At 39.6% G+C, this 24190-nt stretch overlaps 1 protein-coding gene across 12 annotated transcripts in view; it reads right to left on the bottom strand.

Annotated features, from left to right (window-relative positions):
- Positions 1-24190, bottom strand: part of ESRRG (estrogen related receptor gamma) — a 485944-nt gene that overhangs the window by 387097 nt on the left and 74657 nt on the right. Inside the window, exon 1 of one of the 12 annotated variants that reach the window (XM_081186044.1) lies at positions 10903-10950. The exons of the other annotated variants lie outside the window; for them this stretch is intronic. The gene's annotated coding sequence lies outside the window, so the exon portion shown is untranslated. Of the gene's footprint in view, positions 1-10902; positions 10951-24190 lie in introns of those variants that run through there. 12 annotated transcript variants of the gene reach the window in all.

Below are 24190 nucleotides of genomic sequence, written 5' to 3'. Positions count from 1 at the left end.
AGAGAACCCCTGTAGTCCAATGAAAGAGCCTAGGGATTTCCAGCAAAGAATTTGAAGCATACTCTCAAAGCTGCATTTCCCAGGAATCTTTGGGAAAGCCAAGACAGTTAAACTGGCATAAAATAAAATAGATATGAATTTGCAGAACTATTACTATATCCATAGTGTCAGCATTAAGTTTGGTGCAGCGTCCTTCTTTGACTCCAAAACGCAAAACCATCAAGATTAAAACATCAGATACTCAAGCTCAAGAAAGATGCCAAGTAGGGCACTAGCTCCTATAGTCAAGCACAGATGAGTTCAATGGATAATAAGCCAAAGAGTACTGGTTAAGCCACACATTTCACACGGTGCTTCTGATTCTGCCTGTATAAAAAGACAGGGTTCAAGATTTTCCAAAAAGTGGGTTTCATCCCTCTGGCATCATTGAAAAAGTATGGGAGCACTAGTCCTGATCTACCCCAGTCTTGCATAGTTACTTAGAAGCAAGTTTCATCAAATTGGATGGAGTTTACTTTTGAATTAAAAAAAGCAAAAGAGAAAAGATACAGATGTTATGATTATTTTTTTAAAATTGCCCAATCAGCACTTACCTTAGAATACTAAATTAAGACTGAGCCAAATGGATGAGGTGAGTTTAATATTTTCAGTGTCGAAAGGCACCCTCCATCTAACAACATTTTTTTTTTACCATTCTAATTATTAAACAATTTGATTACATTTTCAAAATACAAAGATCTAAAGACTAAATTGATCAAGCTATAAATATACAAATGTTATGTAAATATTAAACACATACTATACAAAAACATTCTACATTACTCAATATAATATCACCAAATCAATCATTTTGACCACAGTTCTAAAGCAAGTTACTTAAATTGAGCCTATTTCATATACATCTGAACCTCAATTTAAGAAGTGCCCTGCTTGATCAGACCAAAAGCCCATCTAGTTCAGTATGCTATTCCTATAGTAGCCAACCAGATGCAATGGGAAGCCTGAAAGGTAGACATGAGTGTAAACAGCATGCTTCCCACTTCTGATTCCCAGCAGCTGGTATTTAGAGGCATACTGCTTCTATCAGAGGTGGTAGAAGATACTCTTATTGTCCATTAATTTGTTTGATCCTATGTTAAAACCATCCAAGTTGGTGGCTACCACTACAACTTAATTATATTAATTCTTTGTAGAGTGACCAAACAAACAAAAGATACACGTAAACATTTCATTCAATAGCCTTAAATTTGAACTCAGCGACATCACCATGTTCACTATGTGCCAATTACTTATGTTCTAGATTTCTATATCCCATAGATCTGGTATGGGGAACCTTTGGCCCTCCAAAAGTTGCTGAGCTAAAATTTCCATCATCCATGGCCACTGGCTATGCTGGTTGGGACAGATGAGAATTATGGTTCAGCAACATCTGAAGGGCCAAAGGTTGACCACACTAGTCTATGGAGTCACTTATGAAGACCTGACCGCAATCTGAATGAGTTTCATTTTCCCTTTGTAATATCAGTAGTTCACCAATAATCATGACATCATCATGTTCACATCATGAATACAGTACATGAATCACACTCAGGAAAGAGAAATAAGCTCTGAAGAAGAAAGAGAGTTGCTAAAGTAGCAGACAGTAGAAGCAAATGTTGCTAACAACTTAAAGATATGAATAATGATTTTTGGGGAAATATATGGGACTTACACATCCACTAGAAAGCTATTTTTGAAAAGAAAATTGAAACGGGGGGGAAATCAGTGTGTTCCTGTTGAGAATAAGACTGTGCAAATGAATAGATGCTTAGTGGAGTACAAAATTAAGTAATAAGCAAGCACAGCCTGTCCCAGAATAGTCTATCCTTGACAGTTGCCTGTTAACATTTCCTGAATCAGATTTCAAAGTGCAATTATTAGATTCAATTAGTAGAAAACATCCCCAAATGCTAGGGATCTTGACGCTGTAAGGTATTTTTCCCCTAGGAAGGAAGCCCACTATTTGCCAAAAAAGAGACTTTCCTCTCAAAGCCAGACAAAAAATTATACAGCTGTTTTAAAAACTTATTCAAAACATGTAGAGTACAATATGAGTATATTCTAAAAGAACACTGGACAAATAATTTGCTTACAGCAATCTTTTGTCTTGGAGATTCTGCAATTTATCTGCAGCTCTGTAAATAATCTGAAGATATACTGGCCCTTAGCATAAAAAGGATTGATGCCTGCATAATGCTGAGCAAAGGCTTGGAGCCCCAAACCAATTGCTCAGAATCTGAACTAAAATGATTTGAGCGTTATCTACAGTTTATGCTTTATATTCAACAAAAATGCAAAGATAATATAAAATTTTGGTGATGATTTTATTTCAAGTTACAGGTGTACACAGTATTCCGTCAAATCAAAAAGTGAGCATTTATGTACAATTTATAATATGTAATTCCAGCATAATTTTACAAATATTCTTGTGCTGGGAGAGTGGTAGTTGTGCAGCTGTAGCTAAAACAACTTTTCTGTCCAGGAGCCATCATTACCGCACTTAAAATGAGTCTGCCAATGCTGAATCAAGTCACATCCTCGTGGTGTGGAATGAGCACATACCTGTCAAACTATTGGGAAGAAAACCTTAAAAGTCTATATTGGGAAGGGAAACTCGCTATCAGAAGGGAAAAACAGGATACAATGGTGTTGGCATCAGCCATTTTGACCTGGGTAGCATGCCCTGCATCAATTTAAGTGCAGGAGAGGCCACTCACCAACTTTGGAATTACTAGGAAGTGTTTCAGGGGTCTGAAAAATACGTCCCGAACAAGGAGTGGAAATGCCATAGGCCTGCACTGTCATAAATAGCTTCTTCTGCAATAATTAAATCCTAAGAGCAGTGCTTTTTTCAGGGGGTATTCAAGGGTACGCACTACCGGCACCTCTTTTTGTTGTTGTTAAAAAGTGTGGCACTTACTGTAACAACTTCATGATGAGTACCAGCACCTTTCTTTTCTTTTCTTTTCTTTTTTAAGAAAAAAAAAAAGCACTGTGTCAGGGAACTGCCATTGGAGTCAAGAGTGGAGGTAAGGCTCCCCAATGATGCGGGAGAAGGGACCAGCAGAGGGAGAGAGAACACTTCCTTTGGGGAAGGAAATCAGTGTGACACCTGGGAGAAAGGGGAGCAGGGAGGGACTTCGGAGAGAGGGCTCCAGGACTCTTTCACAGAGACCAGCAGGGAGAGTCCAGGACCTCCGCTGGCCACGCCCACTCTGCGCAGGAGACTTCCGCGCAGGGAGTCTAGGCGGAAACTTGGTGTCAAGGAGTTTTTATGTTGGAGGAAGTTCAGGAAACGCCCACTGACGGATTCTGCCAGTGACTGAGACAGCCACAGAGAAAGGGCTGTCCAGCCAGGGAAAGGTTTAGCCAGGGAATGTGGCCTAGAGCATCAGCTACATCTACGCACAAGCAACCCCAATCCCCTTTACACACTGCCTAAGAGGATGGCCTGTTATTGGAATGGCTGTCATGGGGCACATGGCATAAAAAACGGGTCATATAAAAGAGCAGACCAAGTAACAGGAACACAAATGGTGTGGGCATGTGCACTTCCCACCACCTGTCCCACATCAAAGGAAAAAAGACGCCTACATCAGCCACTGCTGTACTTGCTCACAGATAGGCCTTTGCATCTCTCCTCTGTTCAGAATGGAAGGGAGGGTGTCCACTCCTGGCATCCAATAAAATGTAGGCATATTTAAGGATGGTATCAGTGTAGGGCTGGGGATGCAAAGGCCAAAGCAGGAAGTGCAATCAATCTCTTGTGCATTGTGTATGTCTGAAGGGATATTTACTGAGACATTTTGTGGCACCACAGGAGGTAGTGGCATGAACACTTCAGCGCTATTGGTAACTTAATTCATGAATGAAAAAGGTGCATCAACTCCTGCTTAGGTGCATATGCCCTCACACTACACCACCAGTTCAGCCTTCAAAAGCAACACTGTGGTTAAGACAGGTAAATGTTTGTTTAGTTTAATATGTACATTCATTTTTCTAACCTAAGTATCCAGTAAAAGTGGCCTACAGTATCATGAAAGACTATAATATTTCAAAATATAAGCAATGAAAACAGCAAACACAGAAGAGGGAAATAACAGAAGAGGGGTGGGAAAGGCTCTTTCCTTCTTTACCAACTGAACTTGAGATAAAGGAGGTGACATGAAAGGCCTCAAAATCTGTGCAAATTCCAGAACTTTCATGAAAAGCCTGTCTTATTAGGTTGTCTTAGTTTCAACTCAGAAAGGCAAGTAAAAACAAAAGATTCTAATTTTGTTTCAGCTTAGAAATAAACCAGATGGGGATATATGTAGGATGAAGTGAGTGAAGGCAGTCACGAGAAAGTATTATAAAAAAAAAGTCACCAGGTACTGCTTCAAGAACCTGCCGATAAGCATCTTAAATCACAGTAAATTACACATTGCATGCCGGTGACTCGGTCATGGGAAATTATGGAGCTACGTGATGTCTCATTTGTTGTGCTGAAAACAAATGTAAATAAATTACTGCAAGATTCTCATTTACATTTAGGAATCCATCCCGATGCATGACATGACTGCTGATTTTATCCCCCTTTTAATGACATTTTGATAAAACGTAACATTCACTGAAAGGAAGATTGTCTTGATCATAAGAAGTATTTGATTTCTGGTTGGGCAGTCCAAATGAAAAAGAGAAGAACAGAGAGGTCACCTCCCCCTACATGAGTGTATGTTTAGGACAACCTTTCCCAAAGAGGTGTTCTCCAAGTGTTTTCCCATCAGCTCCAGCCAGTATTAGGTTGGAGAAGGTGATGTAGGAAATCATGTAGTCTTGTGTCTATTTGCCTCTCAGAAAAAAACAATCCTGTTCAAGCACTGACCAGCTTCAGACCCACAACACATGCCTTTAGACTCTCATTCGTACCCCTTTGCCAAGAGATGCCAATGACATAGAAAGTTAAAGCACCACAGTTAATCAAACAGGAGGAGTAAGGTGGTCAGATGCCAAGGTAGGAATGGAAGACCTAGGCAAATGAAAGCAGGCAATCCTGGGACAGAAGAGAAAATTTCAAGAGTTTGGTCATCCTGCATGACAGAGTGCATCTCACCAAAAAAATCACGAACCTCTTCTGTCCAATTAATCAGGCATGGCAGTCCTGTTCTCCTTTGTATCTGGCTACCCTAGCCATACAAATGAAGACAAAATGCAACAAATGTTTTTAAAAGCCTGTTGTCCCCCTAGGCAGAGTAAATACAAAACTGCAAAGAAATGGACTTATTTATATTGTCACTCCCTGTGCTGCCCTAGTAACAATACTATGCATACTAAACAAGAATGCTTTAAAAAGGAAGATGCTGGCTTATAGATAGAAAAGCCAATGCCAAGAAGATCCCGGGGGTTCAATTTCTGACACTGTCGGTCCATATTTGTATGTCCAACAGATACTTCTAAAAATAGTCTAAAGATAAAAGAAAAGTTTTCCAAACGGGGGAATGCTGCAATGTTCTGCATCCCTACATGTGGCAGTGTATTTACATAAGCCTGACTAGGTCAGGAAGTTTTTTTTAAGGGACAAATAAGCAGGCCATGAAATAATTATTTTTCATTGTGCCCTGCCAAACCTACCCAGCCAAGGGCTAAATTGAGCTGCTATTGTGATTATTTGAACTGTGGAGCCAAAAGTCCTCACTGCAAAGCATCCCAGCTGTCCTAAATTTTATGATGATGGCGAATTTTCATGTTGGTTTGAACCCTGCCAAAAGCATTCCACAAAAAAACAGGCAGGCTGGATGCCTGTTTTATCCTGTCCTGTATTAATTAACGATCTACAGCTTTCCTGAGAACTTTAAACTTTAAACAAATCACTTCCGGAAAGATTCACATGCTTGTATGCATATGGATACAGCAAACCAAATTAACATCAAGAGCCCTAACCAAATCTGCAGTTGTTTTTTTCATTCTATTCCACAGTACACTGAAAGCTTAAAAGCATAGTGGGTAGAACCAACACCAGCCTAATAAAGAAAGCGATTTATTTATTATTTATTTAGTAGAATTTGTATACAGTTTAATTATAAAACCTCTAAGAGGTTTACATAAGGTTAAGGCTGCAAACGTACAACTCCCTTACGTGGGAGAAAGTGCCATCGTCTTATTTCTGAAAAAACAGCATGCAGACTATGCATCCAGCTTGCATATTACTGTATACTGTACCCAATGCACCCAAGAGTGCCTACTGAAAACAACAAAGGCATATTAAGAAGAAGAATACACCAGGGTGCAATCCTACATACATTTACCTGGGAGCAAACCCCACTGGACACAGATGGTGATCCGTAATTGTCTCAGTATAGAAATACAGTATGGTTACTACTTTGGAATGTAGCAAAGATGCCATCTGTGGAAGGAGTTCATATTACAAAAGGTGTAAAGAGAGCCATGCTGTTAACAAATTTATCAAAAGATGGTGCTTGTTTATAAATAACAGTATTGAAACTTTACATTTTAAGATAATATTCAACCAGATGTTTTGTTCAAAGTAATTTTTACAATTTACTGATGTGATCTTTTCTATCATTGTTAGCATAATATACCCAGCATGAACATATATGTTCTTATTTGGAAATAGTTTTAAAATAATAATATTAATTACAACTGATTTAAAAATATCAGTAAGTGAACTACTTGCCAAGGTTAGAATGCAGGGGTTTACAAGACACTTAATAAAAATTAAGGCTTACAATGTTAGGAGAATGTATCTGTTTGCAAGCAGCAGGTTTCATTCCAGGTTTACACAACTTGCAACCAACCATGCCAAATACAGCCAAGATCCACATATTGTAGCTCCCAGATTCTTGACAACACATGTTATTTGTGATCCCACCAAGCAACAAAAGCACAAAGTTCATCTAACCCCTTAGTAGGCTACTACAAACAGATGACAAAAGCATTTGGTTGGTTGAGACGCATGTTGTGTGTTCTATGGGCTGCATTGCTAGATTCCAGGTATATCTTAAATGCCGACATCTTATCCACTCTATTATGATTTATCACATGTATATACTGCCTTTTTCCAATGCGCCCAAGGTGGCAGACAGTTTAACACACTATTTTCAGTTTAATAGAAGAGCCCAAATAGTTGATGGCCCTTTTTATGTTGACAAAGAATGCTGCAATGAGTGTCTCATCTCTCCCTCTGATGTCACCATTTAAAAAGCCCTGCTGGATCAAGTGAATAGTCCGTCTAGTCTTAGATCCTGTTCTCATAGTGGCCAATCACAGGAAGCCCACAAGTAGGACATGAATGAAACATCACTCTTCAAATTTGTGATTTCCAACAACTGGTATGCAAAGGCATACTGCCTCCAACAATGGAGGTATTACATAGTCACCATCACTAGTAGCCACCCATAGCTGATAATAGACATACTTCTATGAAGAGCCAATGGGAAGAGACCAATCACCTTAGGAGCAGGAGGGATTCTGATTCAACTCTCAATTCAGCCATGAAATTTACTGGATGACCTTGAGGTGACTCAACCTAACCTATCCTATAGGATTGTTGCAGGGGAAATGTGGGGAGCTGCATCCTTATATATATGAGTGAGTGAGTGAGTGAGTAGCAGCTGGTCTCTAGGCTAGCTTCACTATCATTCTGCATCTATATGGGAATGGTTTTTAGGTGTTTTAATCATTATAACTTTTATGTGTTTGCTGCCCTGGGCTCCTTTAGCAGGAAAGGCAAGATATAAATTCTGATGGTTATTTAATTTCTATACCGCTTAATATATTTAAAATATATCTAAGTGGTGTACAAAAAACTGAAGCAACAACAGACAGCTTAAACAAAACATTACAAAAATACAGTTACACTAATACAAAGTTACTAATATTTAAATCAATATGAGTTCATTTCTTCTCTGACACACTCTCCCTCTCAGCCTCCAGGTTCTCACTCAGGATCCAAACAAACTTTCAGCTCACCCACAAAAGTCTCACATTGAAAAGAGTTCCTGGAAACAGCAAGTATCACCCAAGTCTCTCACTCTAGACTTGCTTTTTATGGACAGGCCCAAATTTAATAAGAAATAAATGCTTTTGATTCATCATCATAGTTCAGTATTGGTGACAAGTCAGCATCCTTTCAAGCTACCTTGCCAAAAAAATTCCTGTCAGCGGTGAAGACAATATTAAAAGAAGCAGGGGAGAGTCTCTAAGGGATCCTTCTCAAGAATAGGCCAAGCATTCTCCACCACCCCTGAGGGTGCCAGTCTTTTAGTGGGTGAAGGACATGCCATGTTGCACACACAATTACGGTATGTTCTCCACAATTGTGCTCCCCTTTATCTGCTGCCTGAGGCAGCTATCTCATTTTGCCGAACGGTAGGAACTGCAACATCTTTGTAGTTGAAGGAAAATACAAAAGCAAAAATATTTATGGAAACAAAATTGCTTTTGTTATAGAGATAATGTTTTATGACTTTAAATGGATTTTACTCCTCCACCCCAATCAAGGGATACTTTGCTACTAACATAAATGTGAGATGAAATTAATTCCCATAAATGTTCTCTTCTCTACCTTCCTGTCTCAATGGGCATCATACCCTCTTGTGTTCTGCTGAGGTACTAAAGAAAACCTACCTCATGTGACCACGCGTGGAGAGCATTGACCTGTACTGAACTCCATCAACCACAAAAAAAATCCCCTCATGGTCTACTGTTGGTAACCATTATTTCCCCATGGTTTTCTTTCAGCTACAGACCCACCAAATTTTAAAAGTTCATTTTTATCTAAGCCCTGCTAAAAATCATTACAAAACCAGGGAAATACTATTAGGGGCTAATAAAAGTAGGAGAGATTTAACATATAGTTAGCTCCTAATTAAGAAGCCCATGAACCCTGCAATTTACCAAAAAGAAAAAAGAAAGGAAGGAAAAAGTAAAGAAGGAAAAAGCTTTTATCACCAGAAACAAAGAAGGCAGTTCAAGACCTTTTGGATAGATCCATTTTAACTAACTTGTCAAATGAATCTGTAACTCTTTCTGATGGAGAGGGGATACCTCAGCAATTTAAGTACTATTAAAAGCTTACTTTGCATTCAGCTTTGCTGAAATTGTACATTTGATGGTATAACACATACTGTTGTTCAGTTGCTGCAGTCTGATTCAAAGTGCTATAAATATGTTTGCCCTTTCTGCTAAGCCTGCCTGAGGGATTAGCAACCCCCCAAAAGTTCAGTTGAATATTAACTGCATTAACTTTGCAGACTGTAACATACTGTTATACTCAAACAGCCTACGGTGCAGTATGGATGACTTGCTTAATACAAATATTTTCATGCAAAAATGTTTTCCTGTGGCTGGACAAAAAATAAATAAAATTGCTCTGTCAAAAGGGGACGACCTCCCTCACCTGCCTTAGTAAGATCAAACAGACAAATGTCTAGACCTTTTTTTAAGGAAAAAAAAACTGAGCAAAAGACTTATCTCAAAAAGGCAGATTAACAACCAGTTTTATGGATCTTCATTGAGAAGCAGATTATATATAATTCCATGAAAATTACTCCCATGTGCATAGGATTACGTATCCCAATCTCATCAGTTATATAGATAATGTTATAACTATTTCAAACATTCAAAATAACCATTTTAAGGATACAGACAGGAGATACAACTGAAGACCAGTGCAAGGCATCAACAAACAAATCAGATATATGCATCACTCTTGAAATTTGAAAACTTTTGTTTCATTAGCAATGTTGCTAAATTTTATCAGGCATCAGAAATGGGAGCAATTCAGTGTTCAGCATTATGAAAACTAGAGAGAATTGTACAGCATCACCAGGTTTGGAGACACTTAATTTGTTTATGAGACAAGCCAAAATTCCCATTGAATTTGGCTTCAAAAACTTCCCCACCCCAATTCAATTTCTCCAAATCATAATTGTAGTAGTCATGATGGTTGTACATATGAAGGGCAGCTACTCACGGGGCACAAATTAGGCCTTACCAAAACGAACTCGGCACAAAGACCCCCTGGAAATTCTGGCAAGCCAGGGCTTCCCAGCTAATCACAATTCCCAAGGATCTTTGTGTTGGCAATTTCCTGTTGGTTAAGACTTTTAGTAGCTGATGCAGGTCACTGGTACAACCCTTTCCTTTGTGTGCACCCCTCCCCTACTCAAAACTGCTTAAAATAAGTATTCAGAGTTATTTCAGAGATGATTCTCTGAAAAGATGGGGAAAGAACAAGCGTATTCAGAATTCAGATGGGGGGGGGTCACTCATCTCTAACTGAACACTTAACATTGTTTAATTGTTCTTCTTCTTGTTGTTGTTCTTTTAAAACAAAAAACCCCAATACTGTAACATAAGAAAAGCCTTGATATTTCAAACCAAAGACCAGCATTCTCTTCTCACAATGGCTAACCAGATGCCTATGGGAAGCCCATGCGTAGGACATGACTGCAATATGACCCCCAGCAAATGGAATTCAGAAGCCTACTGCCTCTGATCCTCAGTGAATTTGTCTAATCCCCTTTTAAGGCCATATAAGTCTAATGCAGTGGACCCTGGTACTCCAAACAAGACCTCTTCAAGGGGAGATTTGAAACCACAGTATTAAACTAGAAATAATATCTTTCTATAAAAAGTAAGTGTGCCACCTGCCAAATAATTATCATGCCACATAAACGGCTACCACCCACAGACCTGAGGCCTACATTCTTAACTCGTCTGTTACTAAGCTCAGCTTGAGCTCAACTGTATTTCTCAAATACCTATCTTTTATTTTTAAAAAGTTATTAACATCTTACTGAGTTAAAAGATTGACACCATGGCTTCATACAGAAATTCTATCAACATAAAAGTACTACTTACAAAAATACATTTTCAATAGGATACCAGTGATAGGGAAACTGTTCTTAGACTACAACCCCCATAATTCCTGGCAGCTGGCCATGCTGACTGGAGCTTATGGGAACTAGAGTCCAACAATATCTGACAGTGCACAGGTTTCCGATTCCTGCTCTCCACAGCAATATTCAACTGGCTTGCTGTAAGTTACAAATCAGGTTTTTCTTCCAGTGTTGCGTATGGGTGTGGTTTTTGGTCTTTCATTTTTTATTCATAAATTTATTCCCCACCATTCTAATGTGTCTGCACCATTCAGGTTGGCTAACAACAAATTAATTAAGGAAATCAGCAAGTCCAGATAAAAGCAAATACAATTTACTGAGATAAGGGCTCATCACATAAAGATCTTCAATCCAGCACGTCAGTTGTGTAGCTGATTTAATATGTGTGTGTGTGCGCGCACACACACATGCGCCTTAAAAATTCCATAGCAAAAAAGGGCTGAAATTGTTTAATTTTATTTATTTAAAAGATTTATATCACAACTACCACCAGTACTACAAATTATTGCACACCTCTCAGCATAAAGTCCAAAGAAGGTCACAACAATTCAAAATATATCATTAAAGACAGTTTCAAACAAATTACAATCAAAGTAATATGATTGGTCCTAAAAATATAAAAAGGTCTTCAGTATACAAGAAAAAGTGTGTAATGAAAATATGCAAGGAAGCATAATTTAGGACTTTAAACACTAGATGGAACATCTTAAATTGAGCTCAGAAATGAACTGACAGACATTTCACAAAGCAAATCTACCAAGGTAAAATGAACTGTGCTTCAACCACAGGTGGACCATGGAGAAGAATCTCTCCAGCAGATCTGAAGGAATCGACGGGATGATATTAGTGGAAAACAGCCTCAAAGGATACCAACAAGAGCAGAAAAGTAGCAGGAATGTAACTTAATCCTCTTCCCATCCTGCAGTTTGTTTATCAAACATTGTTATATAATAATAATAATAATAATAATAATAATAATAATAATAATAATAATAATAATAATAATAATAATATATTTTTATTTATTTATTTATGCATGCCCCGCCCATCTGGCTGAGTTTCCCCAGCTACTCTGGGTGGCTCCCAATCAAGTGTTAAAAATAATACAGCATTAAATATTAAAAACTTCCCTAAACAGGGCTGCCTTCAGATGTCTTTTAAAGATAAGATAGCTGCTTATTTCCTTCACATCTGAAGGGAGGGCGCCACTACCAAGAAGGCCCTCTGTCTGGTTCCCTGTAACCTCACTTCTCGCAATGAGGGAACCGCCAGAAGGCCCTTGGTGCTGGATCTCAGTGGCCCACAATGGCTGCCCGCACCCCCAAAAAGATGTGTGGACTCTATTTCTTTTCCCCTATGAGGAGAAATGTAGCTTGCTGGATCAAGCAGGGGAGTGGGTTAAGAATGTTCAGTGGCATTCCATTCAAGCCTCTCATAGCTGATTTTTTTTTTTTAATTAAATTCAGGAGAACATTGATGCATCTACTGTGAAACATCTAATGTAGCCCTCAATTGTAAATGGACCCCCAAACTCAGAGAATTATTTTCACATGGGATTCATTTAAATTGCATACATATGAACCACTGTGCATTTTGTGATGTCAGGAGTACTAGCCTCTTGGTAAACCTTAAAAAGCATTTCTGGAAATGTGTAACTATTGTGTTGTCCATTCTCACAACTAGTCCTGATCTAAATGAAACAGGTCTGCACATGTGCTTCATTTCACAACCAAACCAAATTTCTCAATATATGTCTGCTTTTAGGGAAGAGATTGATGGTGGCATAATCAAAACTTAGTCCAGCATAAAAAGTAAGCGCTCCTCATTCCACCCCTGTTCTTTGCTCTTTCAGGTCCAAAAAGACCCATACGTCAGCAATCAAGTGACATTTGGACATGCCTAAAATGGTTGCCGCCAGTACATAGATGAATATACATACAGAGAGAGAGAGAGAGAGAGAGAGAGAGAGAGAGAGAGAGACACCAACTGTGGATATGAGTTAGTGCATATGAGAAAGTGGGCTCTTAACTATATTTTTTGACAAGCTTTTGAAATATGAATTTTATCTTTTAAACTAATCAGTATGTGTTGATGTTTTTAATTATGTGTTTTGCTGATGTTATTCTAATCTGTTGTGTACCACCAGGGCTTTTTTTCAGTCGGAACTAACTGGAACTCAGTTACAGCACCTTTCAGGTGGGCACCATTGCCATTATAAGAGAACAAGGGAGGCGTTCATGGTGAGTTTCGACACCTCTTTTTCTAGAAAAATAGCACTGTGTACCAACCTTGATATTTTTTAAATGAAAGTGTGGGTTATAAATAAATAAATAATAAATAACCCATGAAAGCATGTTATGCTTAAGGGGCTGCATGACTCTTGGCGGGTTTTGCTGCAACATATTAATATAGCTGCCCTTCTGGAAAATGTTTTGCAAGCAACCGTTGCATTGCAAGCTTTGCAGAGTTATATTAGAAGTACTTTTCATACTATTTCAGTTCTAGGTATTTTCACAACAACATTGATTACAGGAAACTCTGTGGTATATAGAAGGCTCTGCATTGTCATTTGCTTGAAAGCTAAGTTCATCCCAAGACTACTCTGTTTTTCAAACTACAACATCAGATTCAAATGAGCTAAGCATCTATAAACCACATGTTTTAATTAATGGTTAAAACTCAGCTAGTTATGGAACAAAGGGCTAACCAAGGACCAGCAGAATACACAAATACAAACACACAACACATTTTTACAATGTTTCCTTAGCAGAAAGGAACCTTGTGAAAGTACTACCAAGTGTAGGCATCCCAAAAGGCAATTTTATTTCTCACATTCCTGGAAATGATTCGTCTTTCATAATTTAAAAGTAATATCAAACCACTGGTACTCATAGTTAAAGTTGCATTCTCTTGATAACTCAGTGAAAGGAATTAATTCATTTGGTACCTTAAAGACTTTTGGCTATGACTTACCTGCATAAATAGAAAGAACTAATTTACTAAAGAAATGCCCATGGGCAAACATGTTCCGGCTAATGAAGTGTTCAGCTTTTGCATGATTAACCAGCTGGTGGGGGTGGTGAAAAATCACAGGGCATAAAATAATAAGAAAAAAATGATTATTAGTTCCCTTTTAAAACTGTTCCATGAAAAATGTCCTTATTTCAATTCACTGCTTGGAAAATTAATGTTCAGAAAGATAGATTCAAATAACTTACTAGGGGAGAAAAACTGAGACCATGTCAAGCAATCACTCTTTGCTGAATCACATCAGGTGGCTCAGGTGAAAGGAAAAGACAGCAGCCAGCTCTAGAGCAACCAGTTTACCTACATAACAGGTACTGCCACTTGTCATAAAGTGAAATTTCTAATACTGAATATTGCAAAATGCACTATGACTGGGCTTTGTGTCAGTTTAATTTTCTCAATGGTTCTCTGTGTCCAAGTACAACATTTGGCTTTGGTAAAAATATATGAACTGACAAAATTAGAAACAAGGTGCTGGCACATTTAATAACAAAAGTGGCTATTGTACAAATTTAGGCCAATTTGATCTATGATGCATTTTCTTGAAGGTGGTTTTCCTGTTCATTAAACATGGCATTTAGCTCATGATCAAATTCTCAAACGTTTTTTAGCCCTGTAAGGTGAAAATAATCCACACATGCACTAAAGAAATCCCCCCAGGTTATAGTCTTGAAGGAGACTTAAAATAATGGACAAGCTTTGACTGACTTTCTGCACAAAATGGAAAATCTGTGTTCTTACTATCTGGTTTATCAGAGGTCAATGAGGTGATACTGCTTAAAGGCAACCTGATTTTGTACTTCATTCATCCACTGTGGTTACGCAAGCATGTAATTTAACAGAGAAAATGAGTGGTTACCCTTGCTCTTTCTGACATGTCATCTCTTGAAATTAATGCATGTATGCTGTATTAATTATGAAGGTGCACAATTTTAAGAGGAAAAATAAATGTCTGTTTCAGGTGCCCATAACACTTTAAGTAGCTAATAATGGACATTCTTTTTTCAGCTATTGCTACTTGCAACATATAGTGGTGTTTACTTTTCACTTTAGCTCTGCTGTAAAAACATCCCATCTGTTGAAAAAAAGCCAAACTGTTCAAAAGAAGTAAGAATAGTTTTCTGTATATCTGACAAGGGAGCTTGCTACTTTACCAATATTCATGTTTGACTTGGCATTCATGGTGAATGGGATGTACATCTATAAACAAAAAAAGGACAGCTTAAGAAGACACTTAATAACCACTCTTTGCTCTGACCACTCTCACCTGTAGGTATGTACATTGCCTTTCTGGACTCAAGCATATGAAGAAACATTTATAGCATGTACTTTGTCTCAAGCATTCCAATAACTTTTTGGGATTGCATAAAATATATTTCAAATGGTATTACAAATGCTGAAGTAAGCACAAAGCAATCAGGTATGTGCTCTTTCACCTGAAGACATGCCCATTAATTTTAATTAATATCTTCGCACTTTAGCTATGTCTTCTAAAAATCTTTAAGATAATTTGTAGGTCCTCCTACATTATACCAAGCCTTGCAAACCCATAAAAAATAGCTCCACAGATATATATGTTTGCCCTAATCTAAGCAAGGCCTTCACAGATGGAAAAAGCTCAGAAACTGAAGAAAGAAGGGGGAAATTATTGCATATTACAACCCTGGCTGATTTACAGTTCCTCTTATTTGGATCCCATTTTAACTGAGATCCCAGAAACCAAATCTGAGTCATTTGATCTATTACTACACCATGCCCTCCAAAGTAATGCCACTGAAATCTAGCACAAAACCCATAGTGTCCAAAGTAAAATTTTGCTTCTGGAAAAAAGCTTCTGGAAAAAACTTCTACTGTATTCAGTAGAAGTTTCTAAAGGGGGAGGACTTTAGAAACTTCTACTGAATACAGTAGAAGTTTTTTCCAGAAGCTTTTGGGGGTATTGGGAGAGGGGTAGCACCTCTGGTGAGGGACAAGTCATGCTCCTTCTTGGGTAGTTTGTCCACCTTTGGTCCTCATCCTGCACTCAGCTATCACCTATGGCTTCTAGAAGCTGTCAGCATGCAACAGCTGGCACACCCTAGTAAACAGCTTCAACTGGCTGGCTAAACCAGGTGAAGGTACCTGATGAGTCTCAAACCCTCAGTGAGTTAGGGACAACCCCTGCATGTGAAGACAGGCTGTGATAGATTGAGCAGACAAGACCAATGCAGTGGTACCTCGGGTTACATATGCTTCAGGTTACAGACTCTGCTAACCCAGAAATAGTACCTTGGGTTAAGAACTTTGCTTCAGGATGAGAACAGAAAGGCCCCATTAGTGGGCCTAATGGTCAAGAAGGCAGTTACTGCATGTGCTGTAGAGGGGAAGTGAGGGGCATATGGGACTCGTCCAGCTGGGAAGGTAGCCATCTAGCAGAAGTAAAAGTCTGATTCTAAAGGCTTTGTGAATAAATCCCAAGGAAAAATTTGTACCCACTGCCTCGAAGGGCATCTTCAGGAGAAGAAAGGCTAAGGAATAAACCCTACACAAATCTAGAGTGGAGCCCCTAAGATGGCTGAATGGTTTCTTGTACACCTCCTTCTGGCAACTCCTACAGCCAAGCTGGTACCAAATGTAATGCTTTCCTTTCCTTTGGACTACATCAGCGAAGCTGAGAGTAGGGATGTTTTCACCTGGGGAGCCCAGGCTTGTGCCCCAGAGAGATCACATTGGTGCTACTAACTCAGCAAAAACACATTGGTGCTACTAACTCAGCAAAAAATTTTTCCGCCGTTTACGCCTGAAGGAGTATTTTCAACACACACAACAACAAGACAAATCAGAGCAAACAACAACTTCACAACACAACGCCTCTCAACCCACTGGAGAACAACAACCACCCTCCCAACAGAACACGGACCACCAACTACCACCGAAAAAGTGTTACACAAAAAGGGACTCCACATGGACCCCTCCTGATGGACGCAATACCACACTGGACTTGTACATTGACTGCTTCCGCCACAGAATCCAAACAGATGTGACCAGAAAACACCATCGCTTACAACAAAATCTAAACCATGCTGAAAGGAGAGCCATAAATAATCTCAGAAACAACCCAGATATTATAATTAAAGAAGCAGACAAAGGTGGAGCTGTCGTCATCATGAACAAAACTGACTACATTCAGGAGGCTCACAAACAACTTTCCAATACCGCCTTTTACACAAAATTGGACTCAGACCCCACACAAGAATACAAGAAAGAACTAAACAAGATTGTTAAGGAGCTACCCCCCCACATCCAAGAACAGATCCTCACCAACACACCAACAGAACCTCGACCAGGAACTTTCTATCTTCTACCCAAAATACACAAACCAGGAAATCCAGGACGCCCCATCATTTCAGGTATTGGCACTGTTACAGTGGGTGTCTCCGGTTATATGGACTCTGTTCTGAAACCATATGCCATCAATGCTCCCAGCTATGTACGTGACACCACAGATTTTCTGAGGAAAATACAATCTTTAAATAATCTTCCCAACAATACTATACTAGCTACTATGGATGTGGAATCTCTGTATACCAACATCCCACACAACGATGGTTTACAAGCTATATGGAACACCATATCAGATAAAACCACAGCGGACCTTGCCACTAAACTCTGCCAATTTGTCCTTACCCACAACAACTTCAAATTCGGTGATGACCTGTTTCTTCAGATCAGCAGCACAGCAATGGGCACCCGCATGGCCCCACAGTATGCCAACATCTTCATGGCAGATTTAGAACAACGTTTTCTGAACTCCTACCCACTCAAACCTCTCTTGTACCTGCGATACATTGACGATATTTTTATCATCTGGACACATGGTCAACAGACCCTGGACACCTTTCACCAGAAATTTAATGATTTTCACCCCACAATCAACCTTACAATGAATCAATCTATGCAAGAAATACATTTTTTGGACACTACTATAAAAATACAGGATGGGCGCATAGACACCACCTTATACCGCAAACCAACTGACCGACAAACATATCTACATGCCTCTAGCTACCATCCCAAACATACCAAACAGTCCATTGTATATAGCCAGGCACTACGTTACAGCCGCATCTGTTCCAATTCTACAGACAGAGACTCTCACCTAAGGGATCTACAGCAAACCTTCTCAGAACTAAAATACCCAGCAGATGAAGTTAGACAACAGATCAACAGAGCCAGACTGATACCCAGAGAGAAATTGCTGCAAGACAGACCCAAAAAAGAAAATAACAGAACACCTCTAGTCATCACATACAGCTCCCAAGTTAAAACAGTACAACGCATCATCAGAGATCTACAACCTCTCCTGGACAATGACAGTTCTCTTTCTCAAGCTCTGGGAGGAAGACCTTTCATTGCCTACAGACAGCCACCCAATCTTAAACAACTCCTAACCCACAATAATACTACAACCAGACTTAACACAGACACTGGCACCAGAGCCTGCAATAAACCCAGATGCCAACTTTGCTGCCACATACACCCGGACAACACCATTACTGGCCCCAACAACATCACACATACCATCTCGGGACTATTTAATTGCTCATCGTCTAACATTGTGTATGCCATCAAATGCCAACAGTGTCCTTCAGCTCTCTATATTGGACAAACAGGCCAAACCTTACGCCAAAGAATAAACGGACATAAATCTGACATCAAGAATCACAGAACAGAGAAACCAGTAGGAGAACACTTCAGTCTCCCAGGACATTCTATACAAGATCTCAAAGTAGCTGTTTTACTACAAAGGAATTTCAGAAATAGACTGGAAAGAGAAGCTGCTGAATTACAACTCATTACCAAACTTAAAACCATGAAAAGACCTGGGCTGAACAAAGACATTGGATTCTTATCTCACTATACATAACTTAACCATTTCTCACCTTCCCACCCCTTGCCTTTTCCTGTAAGACCTATTACAGTCGTTAAGAGTCGTCAAGAGGCTCTCTCAGCTATCTGCCTATCTCCCATTCCCACCACCCTTCTGAGTAACACCCCTCCCCACCTTCTCACTATATAGAAGGATCTGGCAACTTCTGTTTCAGTGTATCTGAAGAAGTGTGCATGCACACGAAAGCTCATACCAAGAACTAACTTAGTTGGTCTTTAAGGTGCTACTGGAAGGAATTTTTTTATTCAGCAAAAACAGCATGGGAGGCATCACCTGAGCTCTGTGAGTGCAGCTTTCTCCCAGTTGAAGTGCAGAGTGTTTGAGGACCGGGACATTCACAAGGAAACCAAAATGCTATTGTACTACCAACCTTACTTTATGTTTGTGAAACATGGACCATTTATAAACACCACCTCCAACTCCTCGAAAAATTCCATCAACGTTGTCTCCAAAAAATTCTACACATCACTTGGGAATCCAGGCGAACTAATGCCAGTGTACTGGAAGAAGCATAGATCGCCAGTGTCGAAGCAATGATTCTTCAACATCAACTTCGTTGGACTGGTCATGTTGTTCAGATGCCTGATTATCACTCCAATTGGAGAACAGCCTTTACCCAAGGTATCATGGACTTTGAAGACGCTCAAACTCAGGATGAAAGGGACCTGGAAACGTATGTCCACACTGTGGAAGGATGTGTGGAACCAGAATTGGCCTCTACAGTCACTTACAGACTCACTGTTAAGACCATGTTCATGGAAGACAATCTTACTCGGCTACGAGTGATCACCAAAGAAGATATGGTTTGTTTGTTTGTTTGTTTGTTTGTTTGTTTGTTTGTTTGTTTGTTTGTTTGAAATTAGACATGTAAAATGCTCACAGCACATGCAGGTTATCTTAAAAGGGTTTGGGAATAGTTCTCCTTCTTCCACCCCAATACACTCATTGTGTTCATCAACTGAATAAGCTGAAAAGAACTGAAATGCCCTCTCACCCCACTCTAGAGGTGATAACAGAGTCCTTCTAAAATTGCAGACACATACTGTGACTGAGTGGCGGTGTTTGTAAACAACTATGGAAATATTTCTAATTATAATTCTTCAATGCTAAAATTAGAAGGTCAGTCAGTTAACTGTAAAGAGAGAGCGAGAAAGAGAAACGGAACCTTCCAAAAGGTTTAACTATACAAGAGAAGCCAACGATGATTAACCTAGTAGTAATTCTGAGATGTGAGCTGCCTGCCTTCAGAATTTCAATTCTGATATCATAATGCTTTGGACTTTCTAGAAATAATTTTTTTAATCAAAGAACAAAATAACTACTACCAGCAACAAAACATGACTGTTTATTCCCTTGCTGTTTTAGATATCCATGATAGAACAGAATGCTTTAATAAATATATTAAAATTGTATTTATTACTTTAGTTGGGTGGATCCATCATATTACTTGGCACAAGGCAGTTTAATATATTCATATATGCTTAGTTCAGTTCCTAAATATTCATTTTATTGATATTTCATTAAAGAAAAACAATAGTTTACTTAAAGTCAAAACCATAAACAACAACAACAACATCCTGACAAATAATAGAAAACATTAATATATTAAAGCAGGAGCAAGCAGCATCCTAATGCAGCTGGCATAAATTTTTAGTGGTCCCCCCCCCCCGAGTATTTCTTATGCAGAAAGGGGCTGTCCTCTTGTTTATTTTGCCACCTTTCAGGACTACCCCTCCCAAAGTGGTTCACAACACATTAAAACACAAAAAATTACCAGCAAAAAATTATAATGTGTTTGAGCAGCAGCTCAAAACAGACCTAAGTTCATTTAAGTAGCAACCAGAATAAAATTTTAAAGTCCTCAAGAATCTCCTAAAACCCAACTCAGGAAACAAATACTAAAGTTGGCAGTTATAACACAAACTCCATCTACTCATCCCTTGCACTTCAATGAGAATACAACAAAGGGAAGAGATTTGTTTGTGTCAGTTCAGGATACGGTTCAGCTCTCCTGAGTTCAGTCCATCTTGCCCTCAGAAGCAATGACTATGCATGGTGCTAATTGTATTAGAAAGAGACCTGGGGAAAGCAAGACTTTGAAGATACTAAACTTCTAAACAGATTATCTTTTTATTCAGTTAAAAAGTACAGTAAGCATAAGACATGATACAAAATATATTCCTTTTTTAGTAATCCCATTTGTTCCAAATAAGCATGACAATTGCTAATCTCCACCAGCTTACCTATTTTGGCCTGTATTTAGGAAATTAGGATATCAGCAACCAAGTTCAATAGAGCCTTTTACTTGGAATGAAAATAGCTTTTTTAAAAAATGCTTAAAATGCTCAGCTATGAAAGGATCCTAAATTGAATTTTAATTCAAAGTAATTAAATGTTTATAAACAAAATATGTAGATTTGGTACATATTAAATGTTCTCCATTGCACTTCACTTCTACAGTGCAGTCTCACCAATAAGGCATCTCTTAATCATGCTTGCTAATCGGCGACATAACCTGGTTAAGCGGGAATTTGGGTGCCTTTAAATGTTTCCCCAGCCAGGTAGAAGCCACTTTTCCACAAGGAATTCCCATGCAACTAGGAGACCATCTAAGTGTTTCAGCCATATGGGAAGTCCCAGCTGCATGGTTTCCAGCCCCCCTGCTCCATGGAGGTAGCACTGTACAGGATGCAGATTCTCTGGTAAAGACCCACATAAATGTGGGTCACTTAAAGTTATCTCAAGCAAGCAAGAGCTGGCCACACATTAGGCCTGTTGCACTAGGCCAGTGGCCCACCTAGTCCAGCATCCTGCTCTCACACTGGCCAAGCAGATGCCCATGGGAAGCCCATAAGTAGGGCCTGATTGCAACAACACTCCTGCAGTATCCAGGCATCAAGGCTGTTGTTGTTGTTTAGTCATTTAGTCGTGTCCAACTCTTCGTGACCCCATGGACCAGAGCATGCCAGGCACTCCTATCTTCCACTGCCTCCCGCAGTTTGGTCAGACTCATGTTTGTAGCTTCGAGAAGGCTGTCTAACCATCTTGTCCTCTGTCGTCCCCTTCTTCTTATGCCTTCAATCTTTCCCAACATCAGGGTCTTTTCCAGGGAGTCTTCTCTTCTCATGAGGTGGCCAAAGTACTGAAGCCTCAGCTTCACGATCTGTCCTTCCAGTGAGCACTCAGGGCTGATTTCCTTAAGAACGGATACGTTTGATCTTCTTGCAGTCCATGGGACTCTCAAGAGTCTCCTCCAGCACCACAGTTCAAAAGCATCAATTCTTCGGCGATCAGCCTTCTTTATGGTCCAGCTCTCACTTCCATACATCACTACTGGGAAAACCATGGCTTTTACTATACGGACCTTTGTTGGCAAGGTGATGTCTCTGCTTTTTAAGATGTTGTCTAGGTTTGCCATCGCCTTTCTCCCAAGGAGCAGGCGTCTTTTAATTTTGTGACTGCTATCACCATCTGCAGAGGTCATGGAGCCCAAGAAAGTAAAATCTCTCACTGCCTCCATTTCTTCCCCTTCTATTTGCCAGGAGGTGATGGGTCCAGTGGCCATGATCTTCAGTTTTTTGATGTTGAGCTTCAGACCATATTTTGCGCTCTCCTCTTTCACCCTCATTAAAAGGTTCTTTAATTCCTCCTCACTTTCTGCCATCAAGGTTGTGTCATCTGCATATCTGAGGTTGTTGATATTTCTTCCGGCAATCTTAATTCCAGCTTGGGATTCATCCAGCCCAGCCTTTCACATGATGAATTCTGCATATAAGTTAAATAAGCAGGGAGACAATATACAGCCTTGCCGTACTCCTTTCCCAATTTTGAACCAATCAGTTGTTCCATATCCAGTTCTAACTGTAGCTTCTTGTCCCACATAGAGATTTCTCAGGAGACAGATGAGGTGATCAGGCACTCCCATTTCTTTAAGAACTTGCCATAGTTTGCTGTGGTCGACACAGTCAAAGGCTTTTGCATAGTCAATGAAGCAGAAGTAGATTTTTTTCTGGAACTCTCTAGCTTTCTCCATAATCCAGCGCATGTTTGCAATTTGGTCTCTGGTTCCTCTGCCCCTTTGAAATCCAGCTTGCACTTCTGGGAGTTCTCGGTCCACATACTGCTTAAGCCTGCCTTGTAGAATTTTAAGCATAACCTTGCTAGTGTGTGAAATGAGTGCAATTGTGCGGTAGTTGGAGCATTCTTTGGCACTTCCCTTCTTTGGGATTGGGATGTAGACTGAGCCATCAGGGTTAGTAGCCAATGATACCCTTAACTTACATGAATTTGTCTAATCCTCTTTTAAAGTAACCCAAGTTGGTGGCCATCACTGTGTCTTTTGGGAGCGAGTTCTGCAGTTTAACTATCTGCTGTGTGGTAAGTAGTCATACAGATGGATAAGTTTCTAAAGCAAAGGCTAACAACTTGCAGCTCACATGCAACTGTCGGTCCAGTTTCATGCAAGTGGCAAGGAGAAAGAAAAGGGGGTGACAGAAAGAGAGAAATTGGATGTCCTGCCCACTTTTGGCTCTGACCCTACCCACTTCCAGCATGTGACTGCTGAAAGATTATTCCTGAGAGAACAGGCTTCCCCGCCACTCATCTAAAGGCACCTTTAATACCATTGGTGCCAACAAATGCAATGCTTAGCAGCAGCAATGGCTGGCAGGGAAAGGGCAAGGGGAATTTACACTCTAGAAATGAGAGGCTGGGTGACAGCAATCTTCCACCTCACCACTTAAGAAACACAGAAGAACAGCAGTTGGTCTACAAGAGTGTAGTACAATTTACTAATTAGAAGTATCTGAAGTAAACTTTATTGCAACAAGAGGTGTCTCCTGAATTTCTGTAACCATTTAAAGGCATTGAGTTTCTTCAGTGCTAGGAATGGAGCTGGGATGATTTCAGCATAAAGGCCATGTGAAAAGAGACTGTGGCACTTGGCCAGGTTGCCCAGCTGTTTTCTAAATATGATGACAGGTGCCCATTTTTTCCATTTGCTCGTGGAACGCAATATGTCTTCAAACAACATTTTTGCCAAGTAGGCCGATGCAGTTACATTTCAAAGATCCAGCAGGCTAAAATATATACTGCAAATTGTTTTGTTTGACAGATACTTTGGTAGCTTCCCCTTTTAAAATCAATTCCAGCCCCACTTTATTTCAAACAACAAATTGTAAAGATAATAGGAATGCATTCTAAATTAAAGTAAATCGGACGGGTTTCAAATGTGCAGAATTCCTTCACAGAAATAACTTCTCTTTAAGTTGTAGCATGCAGCCATGTGTAAACT

The sequence above is a fragment of the Podarcis bocagei genome, assembly GCF_964188305.1.
Source record: "Podarcis bocagei genome assembly, chromosome: 3".
NCBI classification, from domain to species: domain Eukaryota; kingdom Metazoa; phylum Chordata; class Lepidosauria; order Squamata; family Lacertidae; genus Podarcis; species Podarcis bocagei.
Note: the sequence above shows the minus strand (reverse complement) of the source record. Positions and strands in the feature narration are given on the sequence as shown.